General features: G+C 41.8%; 1 protein-coding gene and 1 non-coding gene across 2 annotated transcripts in view; both read right to left on the bottom strand.

Annotated features, from left to right (window-relative positions):
• The window catches only part of MYO1E (myosin IE), a 202,075-nt gene that overhangs the window by 175,331 nt on the left and 4,998 nt on the right, over positions 1–21,746 (bottom strand). The gene's annotated exons all lie outside the window — the stretch shown is intronic.
• TRNAR-CCG (transfer RNA arginine (anticodon CCG)) lies at positions 9,930–10,002 on the bottom strand. Its single transcript has one exon. It is a non-coding gene; the product is annotated as a tRNA-Arg (tRNA).

The raw sequence follows: 21,746 nt of genomic DNA, 5'->3' as shown, positions 1-21,746 counted from the left end.
AATAAACAAATGGGCCCTAATTAAACTTAAAAGCTTTTGCACAGCAAAAAAAAAACTGTCAACAAAATGCAAAGACATCTTACTGAAAAGGAGGAAAAAATATTGGGTTGGCCAAAAAGTTCTTTCGGGTTTTTCTGTAAGATGTTACGGAAAAACCCGAAAGAACTTTTTGGCCAACCCAATATTTGCAAATGATATGACCAATAAGCGGTTAATATCCAAAATATAAACAGCTCATACAACTCAATACCGAAAGAGCAAGCAACGCGATTAAAAAATGGGAAGACGTGAATAGACATTTTTCCAAAGAAGATATACAGATGTCCAACAGGCACATGAAAAGATGCTCAACATTGCTAATTATCAGAGAAATGCAAATTAAAATCACAATGAGCTATCACCACACACCTGTCAGAATTGGCTATCACCAAAAAGACCACAAATAACAAATGTTAGAGAGGATGTGGAGAAAAAGGAACCCTAGTACACTGTTGGTGGGAATGTAAATTGGTGCAGCCACTATGGAAAACAGTACAGAGGGTCCTCAAAAAACAAAAAATAGTATGGAGGGTCCTCAAAAAAACAGAACTACCACATGATCCAGTAATTCTACTCCTGGGTATTTATCCCAAGAAAATGAACACATTAATTCAAAAAGATATATGCACCCCGATGTTCAGACAGCATTATTTACAATAGCCAAGATATGGAAGCAACCTAAGTGTCCATCAACAAATAAATAGGGACTTCCCTGGTGGCTCAGTGGTTAAGAATCCACCTGCCAATGCAGGGGACACGGGTTCGAGCCCTGGTCCAGGAAGATCCCACATGCCACAGAGCAACTAAGCCCGTGTGCCACAACTACTGAGCCTGCACTCTAGAGCCCACGCACCACAACTACTGAGCCCACATGCCACAACTACTGAAGCCTGTGCACCTGGAGCCCGTGCTCCACAACAAGAGAAGACACTGCAATGAGAAGCCTGGCGCACTGCAACAAAGAGTAGCCCCCACTCGCCGCAACTAGAGAAAGCCTGCACGCAGCAACGAAGACCCAACGCAGCCAAAAATAAACAAATAAAATAAATTTAGAAAAAAAAAGACAAAGAAGATGTGGTATATACATGGAATACTGCTCAGCCGTAAAAAAAAAAAAAAAAGAATAAAATTTGTTCATTTGCAACAACATAGATGGACCTGGAGGGTATCATCCTTAGTCAGATAAATCAGAGAAAGACAAATACTGTATGTTATCACTTATATGTGGAATCTAAAAAATAAAAGAAATGAATGAATATAACAAAACAGACTCACAGACACAGAGAACAAACTAGTGGTTACCAGAGGAGAGAGGGAAGGGGGAGGGGCAAGTTAGGGGTAGGGGTCCAAGAGATACAAATTAACTATGTATAAAATAAGCAAGCTACCAGGATACATTGTACAGACAGGGAATATAGCCAATACTTTATAGTAACTTCAAATGGAGTATGATCTATAAAAATTTTGAATCACTATTTTGTACACCTGAAACTAATATTATATTGTAAATCAACTATACCTCAATTAATTTTTTTAATTCAAAAATTAAAAATAAATTTTTTTTAAAAGGCTTAATTAATCAAGTGGACAGAAGAGTCACTTCTCCCCCACGGAGAGGGGAGTTTAGAAGCCACAGTGTATTATTAAATGTGTTTTAGCCTATTGGAAGCGCTGTCCCTAAAGCAGTCAGGGAGTGGTGCACGGAATCATTGATCAAAAGTGCAGTATTTATTTGGACTTGAAAAAAAACCTAAGCAAAGCATAGAACTTTGCAAAAGAAAAGTAACATAAAAAAGCAAAAGTAAACAGAACCAGATTTGACCCTCAGCACACACTATGTAGTCTCCCTGGGCCCCAGCTTTCTCTTCTGAACAACCGAAACAATAGAATCTCCTTCAGATGACAGATGTGAGGGTTTGCTTTTTTTTAATTTTACAGGACTATAGTTGATTAACAATGTTGTGTTAGTTTCAGGCGTACAGCAAAGTGATTCAATTATACATATATTCATTCTTTTTCAGATTCTTTTCTCACATAAAATGTGAAGTTAAAGAAGATAATCCACACAGAACCCCTGGTGGGCAGAGGCACTCCCTCACCTACTGCTAATTCCCACCCTTCCTGAGAGGGGCACAATTCTGACTTCGCAGAGTCAAGAACAACCTTTCTTACAGGTGCACCAAACTGTGCCCTTAAATACGTAAAGCATCAGGCCACTCTTACCTGTTTTCTCACCTAAAAGATGGTAGGCCTGATCTAGATGTCTCCAAAGTCTCTTCCACCTCAAAAATTCTAAAGTGGATGGCATTTATATTCATGAGCAAAATGTCTCTAGTTTTCTTTAGTGCCATCCTTGTCCAGCGTTTTTAATTGAGATGTATTAACCCCACAGAAGAAAATTCAGAATCGTTTTCTCTGCTCTGAAACTTTCTTGGAAAAACTGTGTATCCCTTAAAAGTGTTACAGAACTCACCAGTAAAACCATCTTGACACCTAAATTCACTTCAGTATAGACCCACAGTATAGAAATATACTCAAGGATAGAACCAAAGATCCTAAATAAAATATAAGTTCCAGGAATTCCTAGCCATTTCTATTTTAGGAAGTCTCTAATTGTTATTTTCTCCTCCCATTCATTTTCCCAGTAATAACAAACAGGTTGTCTGTTTCATGGACCAAATTTTATTTTTAATACATACATAGTTTTTGTAATGATTTCCTAACCTTTCCTTTTCTATTTTTAAATTCCTGAAATATATCCCAGCATTTAATCAATGATGTTTAAAATATATTTTCTATCCCTTACAATATTATAATATTATATTATATTAGCTTCAGGTGCACAACATAGTGATTCAGTATTTTTATAGATTATATTCTCCTAATCTTTTCTTTAAAAAGAAAATCAACATTCAAAAAAATCTCACATCTACTTATTTCATGGCAGCAGAATATAACGTAAAAATACGAAGACTAAAAAAGTAATTTTTTAGGTACACAGAATACTTATTCCATGTACATGAAACTCTTGATCCCACCAGTTGTTAGAATGCAATTGTTTAAGCATAAATCTTTAGCTTTTATTCTTAATATCAGAAAACAGGATTGCCGTTAACTACTTTTTATACCCCCTGCGATACAAGATATCGAGGAAAAACAGGGAACGGCAAAGAGAGAGGTACCAGGAATGGGACATTATTAATTATTAATAATGGGACGCTATTTTCCCATGCCCTCACTTGGGGAATGGAGGGGTATTTAGCCTGTGGATGCTAAGAACAGATAGCGCCATTCACCAAGTACCAGAATCCCAAGGCTTTCTATGTGTTATTCATGGTTCAGACAAATATCTGGATTAAACAGTGATCTTACAGCTTCCTCTTCTCTCACATAAAACTTCCTTTAAGGCCAAGACAACAATCTTGGGTTAGAAGGACCAGGTTTTTTCCAACAATGGCACTGTTTATTTTCTGGAAGTCTCTCAAATGTAGCTAAAACACATGGAGTTAGTACCTCCTAACACATCTGAGTATCACTTTATAGTTTGCAAAACATTTTTATATAGTTAGTTCTTAGAATTATTTGATTCCTGGAGTCACTCTTTTTTCCTACTGAGATTCTTAGCAAAAGCCTGGCTCCCACCTCTGAATCCCTCATTCTGCTAAGCAGAGTTACAACACTTCTCTCCTCTTTTCACTTTTAACTGTGCCTTCTAGACCTTTAAGAAGAGAAGGTGCATCACTGAACATCTGGCCACTCTCAGGGATCTATTGAGAAGTACACTGCAGGGTGTGTCCTGCTACCAATACATCTGGTCCGGCTTCTTCTGCCCCTTCTGCACCCGTGGGCCACACATCTGCCATGAGTCTTCAGAATGATAACCTCAGGGTCCAAGTCACTCTATTCATGAAGAAACGAAACTAGGAAAAGAGTATACTAGGACATTGGTGGGCGGTATTTTCACTTTTTTTTAACCAAGAAAATGTACATTTATTAAAAAATGGAATAAACCAAATGCCACAATCCCTACATACTCAAGTAAATGAGATTCTTATTTTAATTCTGTGGGTTGTGACATGATAGCCATTAAATTATAAGAAAAAATATGAAAAAAATGATTAATATTTTCAAAAAACAAGGTTATAGAAAAGATACCATTCAAATTAGGAGCAAAAGTTACAAAATACCAGTAATATGCTTAATAAAAAATGTGAAAGAACCATGTATGAAAAAACGCAGGATTTATTGAAGGTCCTAAAAGAAGAACTGATGGAGATGGTCACTATGTAGATAAAAAGACATGGCTGTGGGTTTCCCTGGTGGCGCAGTGGTTGAGAGTCCGCCTGCCGATGCAGGGGACACGGGTTCGTGCCCCGGTCCGGGAAGATCCCACATGCCGCGGAGCGGCTGGGCCCGTGAGCCATGGCCGCTGAGCCTGTGCGTCCGGAGCCTGTGCTCCGCAACTGGAGAGGCCACAACAGTGAGAGGCCCGCGTACCGCAAAAAAAAAAAAAAAGACATAGCTGTAAAAATGTTCACCTTCCCAAATTGCTCCATAGAGCCTATAAAACTGCTATCTAAGTTCTAAAGAGATTCTCTTTTGGAAATGTGACGTGTTGATCCTAAATTTTATCTGAAAGAGTAACTGAAGATGAATTGCCAAGAACTCATTTAAGAAGGAATATAATTAGGGAAGTCTTGCCCAAACAAATATAAAAACATACTCTAAAACTAGAGTAATTACACAGTCTAGTATTGGTAACTGGTTCAAGAATAGAGAAAAGCATCAAAGGAACGGAAGATGCCAGAAACAAAACACGCATGTGAATTTAACATAGGATAGAGGTGGCACTGTGGAACAGAGCGTGAAGATCGCATTACATAACAAATTTTTAGAACCATTAAATACCCATTTGGAAAAAGTTAGACTGGTGTCATCCCTCACACCAGAGAAATAAATTTCAGACGATAAAAGGAGCTCAACTTTGAAAATATAGAAACATTCTAGAGAAAATACGCACATGATTATATAATTTGGGGGTAAGAAAGACAATCTAGTAAAGAACTCCCCCCTCCCCACAAAAAAGACCCAGTGCTTATGATACCAGACCCCCAGCATTTTTCACAGAGCTGTAGATCAGCCACTGGGAAAGCGTGATCACCTGGAACTCCTGTGAAAACTAGATTCCTAACCCTCATCCCAAACCTGCTGAATTATCTCCCCAGGTGGATGGGATACCCCCCCCCCATGTGTCTGAGACCTCTGGTCTAGGGTACAACACCAAAGCAGGGAGGGGGCAGGAGGCCTCAGGTTACAAGGCATTCACCAGGCTACCACAGCCTCGCCATCCCTGAAGGCCCCCAGGTGCTGTGCACACAGCCATTCCTCTTTTGTAAAGTCCCCTGGGGGCTAGTTTTTTTTTTTTTTTTTTTTTTTTTGACAGAAGTCAGCTGTATTAAACAAATACATCCCTCCCCCTTTCCCCACCGAAAAAAAAAAAAAAAAAAAACCCAAATCTCGTAAGTTCAGTCGTTTGCTGCAAAAATACATCCTGGTCAGTTTGCTTTAGATGTTGCACCAATTTATGGCATAATCATCAATTCTTAAGTATCCACTCAGTGGCTCTCAACACTGGCTGCTTTAGAGTCACCCAGGAAGCCTTGAAAAGTAATACAGTGTGTTTGAGTCCCACCTCCAGGAACCCCGATTTCAACTGGTCTAGGATTGACATGTTTTAAAAAGCTCCACAGGTGCTTCTAAACTAGACTGCGATCACTGGCCCAGAAACAACCCCTGCTCTCTGGAGTTCCACACCTTAATGAGACACAGAATCCTGACTGTTCTAACACAAGGTAAAACACGCTGCATGAGATAAGAGCATTCCAGACACGGTGCCATGGACTTACGGCAGAGGGGTGAGTCTGTCTGGGAAGGCTTGTTTAAGGGGATGGGATTTTGTTGAGACTAGACCTGGAAAGTTATCTAAGACCTGGGCATGGAGAGGGGGCACCCAGGCAGAGGAGGAAAAAAAGGATCATTAGAAGCTTTATTTTGGTTAGTAACTAATTACTTCATTTTCCCTCCATAACTTCTCATATGAACATCTTATACTATATATATATATATACATTTATGTACACATACACACATGTATATACATCTATATGCCTCCCTTATTTCTTGCAATTATTGATATAATCTTCCAACTAAGAAGATTTTGTCATGTGTACGAAATGGATATAATCGTATGTTCACCATGCTTCTAGACAAGGCTGTGCTTCCTCCATCTAGCCCAGGGATAAGGCAGAAAAGGATGTCTTTCCCCCACCCCAGTAATGCAACAATCAGCCATGTACAAAAGGGTAAACTGAACTCACTCTATTCAGGAAATTCAAATGCAGTAAGCCTACTTGAAATTACCCAGCCAATTACAGAGGAGGGTGATGACATTTTGCCAAGAATTTTTCAAACAGGCAAGCTGCCCTGTCCAAATTCAACAAATACGTTATTAATTCACTTCATTCTGTGATCTCTCTTCTCTACCATTTGTCCCTCCTCAAACCAGTAGATGTGAAAGTTTGAAGTTGGGCAGAGCAAGTAGAGATGTGTCTGTTTTCCTGAAACATTTCTAACCTTACTTAACTGATTCCAATTTGGACGTATTTCCTTAAAGGCAACGTGTAACTCAAAGACAATTTGTTAAGAGACTGGAGATAAATGGTATGGTTTCCCTAAATTTTAGTGAGCCAAGACTTGAACAAGTTTGTTAGAAAAATATTAAGGTACTAACTGTATTGGGGACAGTTGTCTCCAACTTTGGCGGGAGACAGGACAGTCAGGAGGAGGGGTATCTAGTATAGACCTGCAGCCTTGATAGGGTTGTGATACTTTACATACTCTCAGTGACTGGACTCAAAGCATGTTATAATGTTGTTGGTGGTTTTTGTTTTTTTTTTAATTGAAGTATAGTTCATTTACAATATTGTGTTAGTTTCAGGTGTTACATATATACGTGTGTATCTACACTTTTTTTCCAGTTCATTATTGTTTATTACAAGATATTGAATATAGTTCCCTGCACTATACAGAACATCCTTATTTTATATATGGTAGTGTGCATCTGTTAATCCCATACTCCCAGTTTATCCCCCTGCAATGTTCTTATTAATACTCAATGTATCACCACTAGAAAAGAAGAATGAAAACTATTCTTACTTCCTTTTTAAAAAAATTAAATTGAAGTACAAAGAGTTAAATAATTTGTTCTACTCAGGGCCAGGAAACAACGGGGGGGGGGGGGGGGGGGGGAGAAAAACGTCTTTCCTGATCGCCAGGCAGGCTCCTGCCTCCCTCTCAGGGTGGAACAAATCCACTGCGGCTGCCCGAGGTGTCTCCTGGGTCACCTTCACACCCTCACTGGAGGACACACTGAGACAAGGTGGCATTAAGTAGAATCACACTTGTAGAAGAATGGAAACTGGAGTTCTACGGACTGAGCAGAAGGAAAAGAAGGGAGATAAAATTCAAAAGGACAAAGTTTATAGCATCCGGAACTAGGCGAGATATAGTCCCTGCCCCCAGGGACTACAGGCATTCTGGGTGGGGGGAGGGAATGCCTGGTCCACAAGCAACAATACTCAACACAAGTGCTGTGGAAAAGCTGTGAATGACCAGGGAATGAGGAGGGCAGACAGGAACATGGAGAGGCCGAAGGGAAAGATGGTAAATTCTGAGGAGTATAAAGCAATAGAAATCATTTCTGATCTCCAGGGGCTTATAGTCTCTCTGGGCGGTATGACTCATACACACAGATAGCAATGCAAGATTACATATAATTAAGCACCAAATAAATAACTCCAAGACATGGGCTAGGTTGTGAAGAAGGAAGGATCTTAGTGAGCTAAATCAAAGGTTTTCCAGGAAATGAGACTTTATTTGGGCCTCAGAGGATTTTGATAAATGACAAGAGAGGGAAGTCCATTCATGGCAGATGGCCTGACCAAGGAGTGTATTCTAGCCAGGCTATAAAATATGGACATGAGAATCAGCTCATCATTCATTCAATCAATCTTTACGAGCACCTACAGTATGCAGGCACTCTGCTAGGAGCTAATAGTGCAGACTAGGCATTCTGGCTGCCCTTATCGACTTGACATATTCCAGAAGCACTACTGGAAAATACGAGTTGGCCAGAGGCAGCCTGGAATAGATTTGGGACAGCACTGCATGTTGGGCTAAAGCCTATTCTCAGTAAGAGCTGAGAATTTTTGAGTAAGAGCGACAGGTGCAAAGCTCTGTTTACCAGGAGGGTGATTCTGGCAATGTTGTTTATGTGAATTATGGGGGAACAGTGAAGACCGCTTAAGAGACTCTTGTGACGGTCCCAGAGTAAGACAATGCAGATTCAAACTAGGGCGACAGCTGTGAAAAGGCAGGCAGAGCAGTGTGAAGACGTACTTGGCGGGGCTTGGGAACCAACAGGAATCTGGGAGGCAGAAGGACAACAGACAAGGACCCTGATGTCTCCAGCCTAGACGTCTGGGGGAATTCTGAAAGTAAAACCAGTTAGGTGGCAAAGGTTAGGCGTTACTTTCTCCAGCCCCAGGAATGGAATGTTCTGGAGGCTGGGCTCTCTTCAACACGTTTCTCTTTTCGTGCTATCGATACTCCCCAGTCTGGATCTCTTTCTTTCTTCCCCAGCCTGATAAAATCTGCTCTCAAGCAGCTTTATTTTTTTTGAATTTTATTTCATTTATTTTTTTATACAGCAGGTTCTTATTAGTCATCAATTTTATGCACATCAGCGTAGCCTTAGAAGACTGGGTAGTCTAGTTCACAGTGGCTTGTCATTCACAGACAAATGCAGTAGGTCAGAGGGATCAGTAAGGGTAGAAACCTCAGCATCAACGGCAGCTCCGGAGGAGACCGTTCTGGGTGGAGAGTTTTCCAGGCATGCAGTAGACAACCACCATCCCCATGCATCTACTTCAGGACAGCTGACTCTGGAACTGTCTAGGAGAAACCTTTCCCTCAATCCCACCCCTGAGCATTGCCCTGTCATTTTTGCTTCAGCAGGATAATTAGAGATGATTGACTACATTCCTGAAATCTCAGGGCGTTTAACTGCATCCCTGTCCTTGGAAAATGATATCCTGGAGGAAAACCATCAGAATTTCCCGGGGGGCGTGTTTAGAGTCATGTTACCTTGCTTGGGCTACAGTGTTCCCGTGCATTATTCCTTTGCAATCACCTAGAAATGTTGCTAAAATACAGATGCAGAATCAGTAGGTTGGGAGGCGGAGGGTGCTGAAGTTCTGCAGGGCTAATAATATCCCAGGTGATGCCCATGCTGCCAGTTCATGGACTCACAACTTGAGTATGTGTCTAGGAATAGACAGCTCCTCTCCAAAGCAGATCTTAGATTCAGGTGATCTTGAACTTAAATCCCTCCTCTGACACTTTTCAGATGGATGGCCTTTAGCAGGTTACCTCACTCATGTATTGTTTCCCCTTCTGTAAACCAAGAAAAATAACACCTACCTCAAAAGAGATACAAATGCTGGACGACCAGAACGGGTCCTCAACAATTGTTAATCCCAATAGCAGATTCCCTTCTCTTCAATGGTGGGGATAACTGTTAAATTCACAGAAGCATACCTACCCGCCCCCAAATGCTAAGGTCTCCAGAGGGAATTACTGAGAATGCAAAGCACAAAACACCCTCAGAAACTCGAGAAGCCATAGAAAATTCTTTAAAAAAAAAAAAAAATCTATTTATTTATTTACTTGGCTGCACCAGGTCTTAGTTGTGGCACGCGGGATCTTCATTGCCGCGTGTGGGATCTTTTGTTGTGGCATGTGAACTCTTAGTTATGGCATGTGGGATCTAGTTCCCTGACCAGGGATCGAACCCGGGTCCCCTGCATTCGGAGCGCAGAGTCTTAGCCACTGGACCACCAAGGAAGTCCCTAGAAAATTCTTTATCATCATGTAATCCTGCATAACTACAAACACGTCTCCAAATAGCATTATTTTGTATTTGTCCGAGTGATTTATAACATTAAGATCTATTACACGATTTCCCAGCTCTGAAATTCCCAAACCCCAGTTTGCAGGGAAAGAAAGCATTTCTTTTCTATGGAGGCCAGTTCACCTAGATTTAACCAACACCAGTGTATTTAAGCTTCTTCAACATTCAAATTTCCCTTTTCCAAAAGTCAGATTCCACCCAGCATGGACGATTACTCCCCTAATGCATTATAAAGCTGTTTGATCCAAAATGTCATTTACACCGAACTTAGAAAAATGCATTTACTACATGAACCAGTATAGTTTTACACTTGGAATTCTTTTTTCATAGGTGAAGAGGCAAACCTTCTCTACATTTCTACATTTTGGAAAGCAAACCACAGCTCTGTAAATGCATAGTTTTGTCAAGCTAAATATCAACATTCCCTTGCATGCATTAATCTTTTAACCCCAAAACTAAAGTATGCGAGCCAAGGGAACATAATTACATAAATACCAGGCTCCGAAATTATCTACAGTTTGTTGTACATATATAGCGTATAATTTTTTTTTTTTTTAATCCTCTCCCTTTTTCTCACTTTCTCCACCCCACACCCAGAGAAACTCCTATTTAGAGAAAAGCCACACCTATCGCTAGGGACTGACCAACCTTTTAAAAAAACATTGAGAGCAAACATTGAGCCATTCTAACCCCAAGGAAATGCCAAGGCCCTGGAATGAAGGCATTCTAACTCCTGATGCAAATGAGGCTACTGGAATTTGTGAGGAGCAAAACAAACAAAACAATTAAGCCATTAGCATGTCTCCTTGGAGACAATCTGGCCTTTGGAGGAAAGCAAAACCAGATCCCACTTAGGCAGGTGAGTGGTGAGTTTGATTATGGAAAAACGAAAGCATTATACACTGCTTTCAACCAGGACAGATGAAAACTTTGTCAGGAAATTTTACATTCTGAAGGTCCACACAGCTGAACAGGAAAAACCTTCTCATCCTATCTGCTGATCTAGTAGTGATTTTTTACATCACCAAAACCTGCCCAACCTCTCCCCTGCCACAGTGAAGAATAGTCCTAAACAGAGGTCACAGGTCACACCCCATTTGCGATGGTTCCATTTGGAGTTGGGAACCTTTCCTCAGAAAGGACCCTGGTGCATCTTGTTCCCATTTCTGCCTGCAAAGAGCTGCACCAGCCCTTGAGGAGACAAGTTGGGACTGGTTGTGTGGCCTTAGGCAATCACCTAGCCTCTTCTGATCTCAGTGGAAGGAAGGCTGGAATAAAGGGAGACAGAGTCAGGTATAGAAGCCCTCCCAGCCCACCCAGCTTCCGGCTCAGTCTGGCTTCTGCAGGAGCAGAGCCCAACTAGTTAACAAACGGAAGCCCTACTGGTTTTATCTGAGGGGGGCTATTTTTATCTTTGAAAACGTTTCCAGTTTATAATTAATCAATCATCTACTTTAAATCACCGGTTCTCATCAATTCATTGGCGGCTGCGTTGATACAACCATTCAGCCCTCTGTACAATTTCCGTCTAGTGGGAAGTTTGGTTCAATTCAACAAATTTGCTGATTCTACCACGTGCCAGATGTCATGTCAGGTGATGGAAATACAAAAAATGAGCATGACGTAGTGGCCCCTTAAGGAGTTTACGGCCCAGCAGGACAGAACAATAAACATATTTATTGAAATAATATCACTCTAAAACATCCCGTTGGTATGAGGGCCCCAACTTACCTTGCCTGTCTCATCTCTGGCGTTCCTGGTCTACAAGCCACTCAAATCTCCTCACTCAAAATGCTCTAACTGGTGATCATACTACGTATCCTCCCAGACCCCATGAGTTACCTGGACTTCTCCCCTTCTTTCCCGCCTCACCTGGGAGGCCACTTCTTCTATACTCCGGAAAGCTTAGAATACCTCACCCGTCCACCTGGAGCTGAGCATAGAAAACGTATACACTCCACAAAGCTCAAAAGATGCCAATCTGCCCATTTTGTTAGCTGATGAGTTCCAGTACAAAGATTTCATTTGGACAGTTTGAATTTACCAGTATTTGGTTGCCCTGTGAGTTTTAAAACATATGAATTCAACCTGTCCTCCAAAACCACATGCAATTAAAAAAAGCATACTGTCTGCTTCAAAATCCCATTTCAATTCTTTCTTCCATCTATTATCTCTGCCTATTCCTTAAACATCCACCCTTGGGAAAATCACTGGTAACCTATACAATAGATGCCATTTTCTGGGAGAACTATTTTCACAGACTCTGAAAGAGTTGCGGGGGAAGGCTGTCTGCCCTGTTTTCAACGTTATAGCTGGTTGACGAGTGAAGAAAGGCATGGTGATGGGCAAAATGACTCCCCTGCCTTCTGTGAACGAGCGGCTCGGCTTTCAGGTGCCCTTTGAAGCATCGCTATGCTTCTTCCCCTTTCTGTCTTCACCGTTCCATCTTCCAAAGGACATGCTGAGTGAAGTGAGGAGTGACACTTGCATCAGACAGCTTCAGTATTCCCAGTAAAATCAAAGCTCCAGTGACATTTGAATCACAGGGCGCTTTCACAGATTCGCTCTTCCCCTGTTTCATTCCATTAGCTGAGCGACTAAGAGCCTGTTTACTGGCATGCATTTTAAGAGTGCTTCACTGCGTTGGCAGCTCTGCACTCTACTTTTGTCCCTCGAGATGAAGGCCTAGGGAGCATTAACGAATGTATAACTCACAGCAGAAGGAAATGCAAGCATTTCTCCTCTCATACTACGTTTAAAAATAGTACTGGATACATCTAGTATGGCAAGTCCCAAAATGGGGGTGGGACACAAAGATGAATACGAAACAACTCTACCTGAAAAGTAACTGATCAGAAGGGAAGATAAAAGGCCGGTAAACAATCAAGAGATCTTTGCAGATCAAGAGTTCCGAGGTTTTGAAGTTAACTTCCAACTAGGAGACTCAAGAAGGTGGAAGTGGGGCTTCCCTGGTGGCCCAGTGGTTGAGAGTCCGCCTGCCGATGCAGGGGACACGGGTTCGTGCCCCGGTCCGGGAAAATCCCACATGCCGCGGAGCGGCCGGGCCCGTGAGCCATGGCCGCTGAGCCTGCGCGTCCAGAGCCTGTGCTCCGCAATGGGAGAGGCCACAACAGTGAGAGGCCTGCGTAGCGCAAAAAAAAAAAAAAAAAGAGGGTGGAAGTGGGGCCGACCTCAAAGGAGAATTGGATCATCCGGATGCGGAAGGGGAGGGAATTGACGGCTGCCAGACATCAGCCAAAGAAAGGTGAGATTATCCAAGCCTGCAAGGGGCACAGCAAGTAGTGGAACTTGGCCAGGTGACCTTGGCGAAAGACACGGCAAAAAAAGGCGGGTTGAAGCCCTGCTGCACGGGTGGAATGCACAGGACTCAGCAGGTGGTGGGATCTTGCTATTCATTACATCTTATATTTAGAGTATATAAAATATACCTTTGCCAACGGACGCTTAAATACAACTGCTGCAAAAACTGAAGACTCGGATTCACAGCCCCAAACAAAGATGACAGTGCCTTATTGTTGCTGTAGAGCAGACACTGCCCGACTCCCCACTGGTTGCAGAGGTGCCAAGCGGGGCTACTTGGAGGAGGAGAAAGAGGGTTCCAAGATGGGAGGAGAGTGCTCCCCTTCTTTTAGGAAGCCTTAATGATGCATGCTCACTTGTAAGCAGGTGCAAACTATATATTTCCTGCCTTCTCCAACCCTCCTCCTCACCCCTCCCGAGTCTAGAAGGGCAAGAGCCTTGTAGGGGAGAGCAGGAGGCAGGACAGATGTAGAATCTGGTTGGGGGTTGGGGCTTGGGGGCAGGGGAGAAAAAGAGCTGGAAGGAAGAGGCTACCACTACACTACACTCCAAGCCCTAGTCCTACAGAATAGAAACAGAGCACAGAACTGTGCTCCAGAGTCCAGTTATTAGAGTCCAGCAATTTCCTTATGTGTCCTCAATTAGTTATTAATTTTATAATGAATAATAATGAATCCTCATGAGAGAAATGAGTTTTCAATTATTTACATAAACGTCAAACCATTATGTCCTTGACTTATATTTGAAGTCTGCATTAGACGTATTTCTCTTCGTGATCACAGGAGAATATAAAAATCTAATAAATGTGAGACCAATGCTGTGACTCTAGTTTTTTTTTTTTTTTTTTTTGCGGTACGCGGGCCTCTCACTGTTGTGGCCTCTCCCGCTGCAGAGCACAGGCTCCGGACGCGCAGGCTCAGCGGCCATGGCTCACGGGCCCAGCCGCTCCGCGGCATGTGGGATCCTCCTGGACCGGGGCATGAACCCGTGTCCCCTGCATCGTCAGGCGGACTCTCAACCACTGCACCACCAGGGAAGCCCGTGACTCTAGTTTTATGCTTTATAACCATTCTGAAAAATTAAGTCAGTTGTCAACAATTAATACTGACCCTTGCCTCAAGGTAACTTGTATTGGTTTAGTATCTCTGGTAATCTTACAAAGAATTATTTTAACTCAGTACTTCCAACTTCCCTTCTCTCTAAAGCTTTATTATATTTGCTTTTCAAACATTTCCAGTAAAAGCACGTTTAGGACCAGGTTAGGATCCCTGGACAAAAGACTTGTACTCTAAGGCCACTTCTCCTACTAATTTGCCAGGCGACCTTGGTCAGGCTACTTAAATTCTCTGGACCTTAGAGAGTCATTTGGGGAGGCCATGGACCACTTCAGGGAGTTAGGATTCTTCTCCCCAGGGAAAAATGCACACATGGACACAGACACAAACTTCAGCATATAATTTCATAGGCCACGCCCCCCCACCAAGTAGTCTCTGAGACATTTCTCATCTTGACATTCTATGTTTAAAGGTATCTGATCATTGAAAGAAACAAGTGTTATTTGCACAGCCATCACCATGATACAGGTATGTATGAGAAGGAATGAAGAGACGAATAAGCATGAACTGGCCCTGCCAATTATACCTAAAGAGAGTGCCTGAGTAGAGCTAGGACTGTAGGCTGGGGAGCCACCTCAGCCCTGCACACCAAAACTATGGGTGCCGACATACTCCTGTGTATCACTGCCAGATACTCCTGTGGATGAGATCAGGCCAAGCTTTAAGGAGTCTCCCCAGTTACTGGAGATGTCTACCTTATTCTGTAAAAACAAAGCCTGTAATATTAAAAATCAAAGGGAAGCTACCTACTTTGGTTCTCTGAGATACACCCCTTCCTCCAACCCAAGAAGTAGACAGTGCCAAGAGCTGAGAGCTGAGTTTTGCTTTATTTAAATGCCAGTGTAGGGCTTCCCTGGTGACGCAGTGGTTAAGAATCCTCCTGCCAAGGCAGGGAACACAGGTTCGAGCCCTGGTCTGGGAAGATCTCACACACGCGGAGCAGCTAAGCCCGTGTGCCACAACTACTGAGCCTGCACTCTAGAGCGCGCAAGTCACAACTACTGAGCCCGCTGCACCACAACTACTGAAGCCTGTGCACCTAGAGCCCATGCTCCGCAACAAGGGAAGCCACCGCAAGGAGAAGCCACTGCAAGGAGAAGCCCGCGCACCACAGTAAAGAGTCGCCCCGGCTCGCCGCAACTAGAGAAAGCCTGCGCAGCAAAACGAAAACCCAATGTAGCCAAAAATAAATAAAATAAATAAATCTTAAAAAATTTATAAAAATAAATTAATACCAATGTAATACAGAGATGGTTAGAATGAAATGATAGCTAGGATTTGCTTCAAAATAAACCAAGAGAAGGTGAGAATAGAAGAAACAAGATTGAAATAATTATATGCCAAAAAATTAAGAGAACCTAGGAGAAAGAGATGAATTCCTATAAATATACAACCTACCAAGATTGAATCATGAAGAAACAAAATTTGAACAGACCAATTACTAGTAAAGAGATTAAATCTGTAATCCAAAACCTCCTAACAAAGAAAAATCCAAGACCAGATGGCTTTCCTGGTGAATTCTACCAAATATTTAAGGAAGAATTAATACCAAACTTTCTCAAATTCTTCCCAAAAATAGAAGAGGAAGGAACACTTCCACACTCATTTTATAAGGCTAGCATTACCCCAGCACCAAAACCAGACAAGGACACAACATGAGAAGAAAATTACAGGCCGATATCCCTGATGAACACAGACACAAGAATCCTCAACAAATACTAGCAAATTGAATTCAGTAATACATGAAAAGGGAATTCCCTGGCGGTCCAGTGGTTAGGACTCCACACTTTCACCCTTCTGGGAACTAAGATTCTGCAAGCTGTGCGGCACAGCAAATAAATAAATAATGCACGAAAAGATCATACATCACGATCAACTGGGATTTATTCCAGGGATGCAAGGATGGTTCAACATCTGTAAATCAATGTGATACACCACACTAACAAAATGGAGAAAATAAGATTGGCCATGAGTTATCAATTGCTGAAGTCCAGCAATGAGTTTTCTCCCCATTTGTGTAGTTTAAATTTTTCCATTTAAAAAGAGGAGAAAGAGAAAATCAAAGGGAAAGATCCACAGATGAATGAATTTTTTTTGAGACCTAGGCCCAAAGCTAGGTTAATCCTACTCTGTTCACATCCTGTTGAAGAGCCTGTGGCTCACAGAATATGGAAGTGACACCAGTATGGATTCTTCTGGGAACGATAATACAATCCACAACACATGACTTTCATTCAAGACAAAAAAAGTATTTTTGTGTGTGTGAAGAATGCCTTTCTCCACATGGACAGCTCAGGGCTGGCCAGAAAGGCAGAATTAGTCAGTGAACAGCACTGTCCTGACCTGTTCCAAACAGTATTGCTCCACTGTTATATCCAACAGGCCATCCAGTCCAGTCTGGTTTGGCATGATTCACTGCTCTGGAAGCTTGGACTTAATCGTGAAATGTTTATTTTTACAAACTCCCTTCAACAGAAAACAAAAGAGTTTTTTCTTCTTGTTTTTAGCTTCTGCTTTTACTTTTTTCCAGCAAAAATAGCAATTGAAAAATCATACTGAGGCTCCGTAATACAAAAGAACTACAAGTTTTAATTCCTCGTACTTTGGGAAAACAGCAGCAGATGTATCAGGAGCAGTGGGGGCTTCCGTCATACACAGGGGTTCAGAGGGCCATCCGGGAAAACTAGATTTGCGGTAAATCTATTCCTGCCTCAATGTATTCACCCAACTAGACACGATGAAAGAAAAGGTGGAGGGTAGGAACTGTATCTGAGCCCCAGGGCAGTCCTCGCCCACATTAACCCTGACGGTAGCTATGTGACTTGCTTTGGCCAATGAGACAGTATCAACCAGGATGCAAGCAGAGGTTAAAAAAATGCTTGTGCACTATGGCTTGCTTTCTCTTTTGCAGTTCTTGGGAACCCTGTGACCACTGCTGTGTTAACAAACCAGGACTAGCCTATTGTGAAAGCGATAGGTGGCCAAGCCATCTCCACTGCCCCAACTGAACCTGGGCCAACTAACCAGCACGTGAGTGAGGCCGTCTCAGCTCATCCATCCCCAGCCTAGCCACCAGCCAACCACAAGGACCTGACGAGCCAGCCCAGCCCAGAACTTCCCAGCCAATGCACAAAATCATGAAAAATAATAAAATCTTTACTATTTAAACCACCAAGTTTGGGGTGGTTAATTATATCAAAACTTAATAGTAAGGTAAGAAAAGGTAAGAAAGGAAAAGGTAAGAAAGATGCTTAACAGATGCTGAACATCCTGGGACATAATCCCTAACGGAACTTTACATAACTCAGTGGGACTTACTATTGATTTGATTGTATGTCAACTGTCACTAAAACAACCGGACAGGGACTTCCCTTGTGGCACAGTGGATAAGAATCCGCCTGCCAACGCAGGGGGCACGGGTTCGATCCCTGGACTGGGAAAATCCCACATACCACGGAGCAACTAAGCCTTTGCACCACAACTACTGAGCCTGTGCTCTAGAGCCCACCAGCCACAACTACTGAGCCCACACACCACAACTCCTGAAGCACACGTGCCTAGAGCCCGTGCTCCGCAACAAGAGAAGCCACCTCAAGGAGAAGCCCGCGCACCGCAATGAAGAGTAGCCCCCGCTCTCCACAACTAGAGAAAGCCCACGAGCAGCAACAAAGACCCAACGCAACCAGAAATAAAATTAAATCTTAAAAAAAAAAAACAAAAAAAAAACCTGACATAGACCCAAAATTGCATACTCCTTAATATTCACCTCAAGACAAGGTTTGCTACAACTCTGCGAATGATACTGTGTGGGCTTTGGAGGTTTATGAACCTCCTAAAATTAAATGAAGAATTGTGTTTATGTGGGGTTTTTTTCTTCTTAATTGTAAAAAGATGTTAAAACTATGGGGGAATAATATAAATATTTATGCCCATACTGCCCAGAATTAATGATACTATTTTCTATATTTGCTTTAGATTTTAATAAAGCAAATAAAACATTCTTAATAATGTTACAGTTAGTCCACTGACCTCCGTCCTCTCCTTTCCTCTTTCCCCCTTCAGCAGCTTGAATTTGGTATCTTTCTAGTCCATCAATTTATTTTTTTAAAAGAACATATACATAAATATATACATATAGGAGTATATATATCCCCGAACAATACAGATAGCCTTGTTTTGTGTTTTGACATTTTTCTTAAATGATTTTACATGTATCTTTCTACAACTTGCTTCTTCACCGCATACTACCTTTGTGAGATCTATCCATATTGATTCCCTATTATCAATAAGTCACAGACATTTATGCATTTCTTTCCTAATGGACATTTAGATTGTTCCTGTCTTTCTGTTTGGTTTTCTTGTTTTCCTTGTTATTACAAACGCTGTCAGGAAACAGGTCAATAGCTTCAGAGGGCCTCGGGGCACCCCCAAATATTAGGAATCTCTGACAATCTGATGGGAGAAAGGAGAACTACCATCATTTTGCAGACATATTTCTGCATTTGAGCATTCCCAAATCTTGAAGGCGCCATCTTTCTCATACTATGAAGTAGCTTAATAGATGCTTCTACATTTAAATCCAAAATTTCCTGTAACAAAGGTCCGTATCTAATTGGGACACTAAAACAACCGTAATTTTTTTGTTATTGAAAATTTTTTAGAATCAGACAACGATACTGTCCAAATCGTTCTGTTACAAAGTAATATTGTGCTAACTTGCCGTCAACATCAAAAGCTGGTCACACCAATTAAATTACTAAGAGACTAATGATACGCTATCCTAATTTTTGTTTGTTTTCTGTCATGTATATAAGGACTTGAGGGCTACATTTCTTGTAGTTACCTTGTTTCCCTTATTTTCTACTTTTTAAACTAACTGAGATCAGAGAGCTTTCTAGCATGACTTTCTTTTACTTTTATGCTTGATCCCAGTGTGATATCATCTAGTCCCCAAATGTTGCGACATGCAAACATCCCCAAACAAGGAAATTAAAAAGCCCAGACTTTAAACCAGATTAAAAAAAAAAAAAATCACCCTTGTTTTCCCTCAGCGGTATGTAAAATAATGAAGTGTTATACAGATATCTGGACCCAGAAATTTCAAATTCAGAAATAATGTACACAATTGCTTTTGAAAGAGCATAAAGTTAGCAGACCTGGTTCATTACATACAAGTTGTATGGCCCTGAACAATTCTCTTGCCCTCACTACACTTTGGTTTTCTTACCTATAAAATGGCAGCAAAAACCATCATTTGTACAAGAATGAGACGAAATCACCTATAAGAAAGCCCTTTGTTATTTCCTAGTCTGTGAGCACCTCATAAGCAGAGGCGGGGCTTAATTCATCTTTGATTTTCTAGCGGTTGCCACTGTATTTCGTAAGAATTCCTGCCTATCAGGCATGTACGCTAACCTCCTTGGCAACTGCCGTGTCTTCTCCACTTTGGGGTTCAGAGCTCCTCGTCTCCAACCATTTGGGTCCTCTGACAGGGGAACTCATCGTTGCCGAGTTGCAGTCAGAGGCCTGAGCACCCACTGTTGTCACACATTTGAGTTCCAGTATCATGATCCTGGGAGAACACCAACAGTACCCACCTCAGGTCAGGACCGGGGAGTGTGGAGTGTACACCAAGCCAGCCGGTCCTGGCTTCAGACTTTACACCAGAGACAGGGCTCCATGTATCAGCAGGACAGGAGGCTGAGCAGCCCAGCACTGCTGAGGGCAGTTCTAACGGGGGCAGGAAGGAACAGTCACTGGTGCATCTGGAGGACAGTTCTCCATACAGTTAGGACTCAAGTTGGGTAATCGGGTTACATGGGATGATCATACCACCACCAAAGTACGATAAATATGTTTACCAAGGAAAAGAGTTTACAAAATACATGGGGAAATACAGAACACAAATTGTATATTAGCCCCATAATTACAGCTACATAAAAATGATGTGCGTTTCGATAGTTTGGAAGGAAACCCAAAGACATGAAAAAAATTAGCACTACGGTAATGGTATTATGGTGAATTCCCCTAAATTTATTTTTTATAATCTTTTAAAGTTGATACAGTAACGCATCAAAAATAATTCACAACCTTCCATCTCCAAGCAGGCTTTTTTTTTTTTTTTTTTTTTCCAAGCAGGCTTTTTTTGAAGGGCCCCAGAAAGAAAACTACCTGGGTCGTGCCTAGACTCTAACCCACCACCGTGGTTTGGTGGGAAAAGCCTTATTAAACTGGGATCAGAAAACCTGGATTCTGGCACCAGATCAGTCAAAACCTAGCTCTGAGACTTTCGAAGCCATTTAACCCCTCTAGATCTTTCTATGAAGTCAAGCCAAAGGATTTAGGATAGACTCTTAAATTCTCTTCTGGGCTTTCTACAATGTAGTGTATGTTTTACTTTCTACAATGCAGTGTATGATTTCAAAGTCCCATGAATGAATTTTTAACAAACACATCAGAACTCAAAACACCTAAGACAGGGTGGCCTCCTTCAGAGCAGTTCTTAGAGGACGGATTCCTGGAAGAACCACCTCCTTTTTGGTCCCCAGGGCCTAGGTTACACGATACTGCCCATGTTCAGGACCAATTTCTTCCCCCTTTGAGGCAGAATGTAACTTCAGGAAACAGCTGAGAGGGACCTTATACAAAGTCTGGTGAGTAAGATGGGTGATCAGCTGCACACTAGCATTTTAAGTCATAAAGGAAGTCAAAAAATTTTCTTAAATGGCCATTCGTAAGTGCCCTGAACAACATTAATGACAGTGTTCCCATGGTGGCAATTCAGAAAGGAGGGCTGACTTCACCTGCATATACGGTGTCGAAGCCATTGTCCCTATTTTTAGGGACGACTCTTATAGTTTTACTTCTCTGAAGTAAAGCTGTCGTAAAGATACGTAAAAAAAAAGACTTCACTAATATGCCTCCAAACCTTTCATCTCTGCCAAAATAAATTTTGAAGTTGAAATTCAAAACACAATTTGTTTACCATTGTTACAGAATGTGCTTACAAGGCCAAGCTGTTTATTTTTAATACCTTTGGCATTTAACCTTTAACCCCTTATTTGTTCTGTAAATATTAAGTCCCAGCACGGTAAAAAAAAAAATTAAAATCTCACCACGGAGAAACCCATTTTAATCACATACTGATAAAAACACAAGTTGCTGCATCTTTGTTTAAAAAATAGTAGATGACTCAAACTTGGAAAATTACGAATGTACGTAATTTCTCTAGGATCCATAAT

Source organism: Delphinus delphis, chromosome 2 (assembly GCF_949987515.2).
Source record: "Delphinus delphis chromosome 2, mDelDel1.2, whole genome shotgun sequence".
Classification (NCBI taxonomy): Eukaryota; Metazoa; Chordata; class Mammalia; order Artiodactyla; family Delphinidae; genus Delphinus; species Delphinus delphis.
This window is presented reverse-complemented; position numbering and strand designations above follow the sequence as displayed.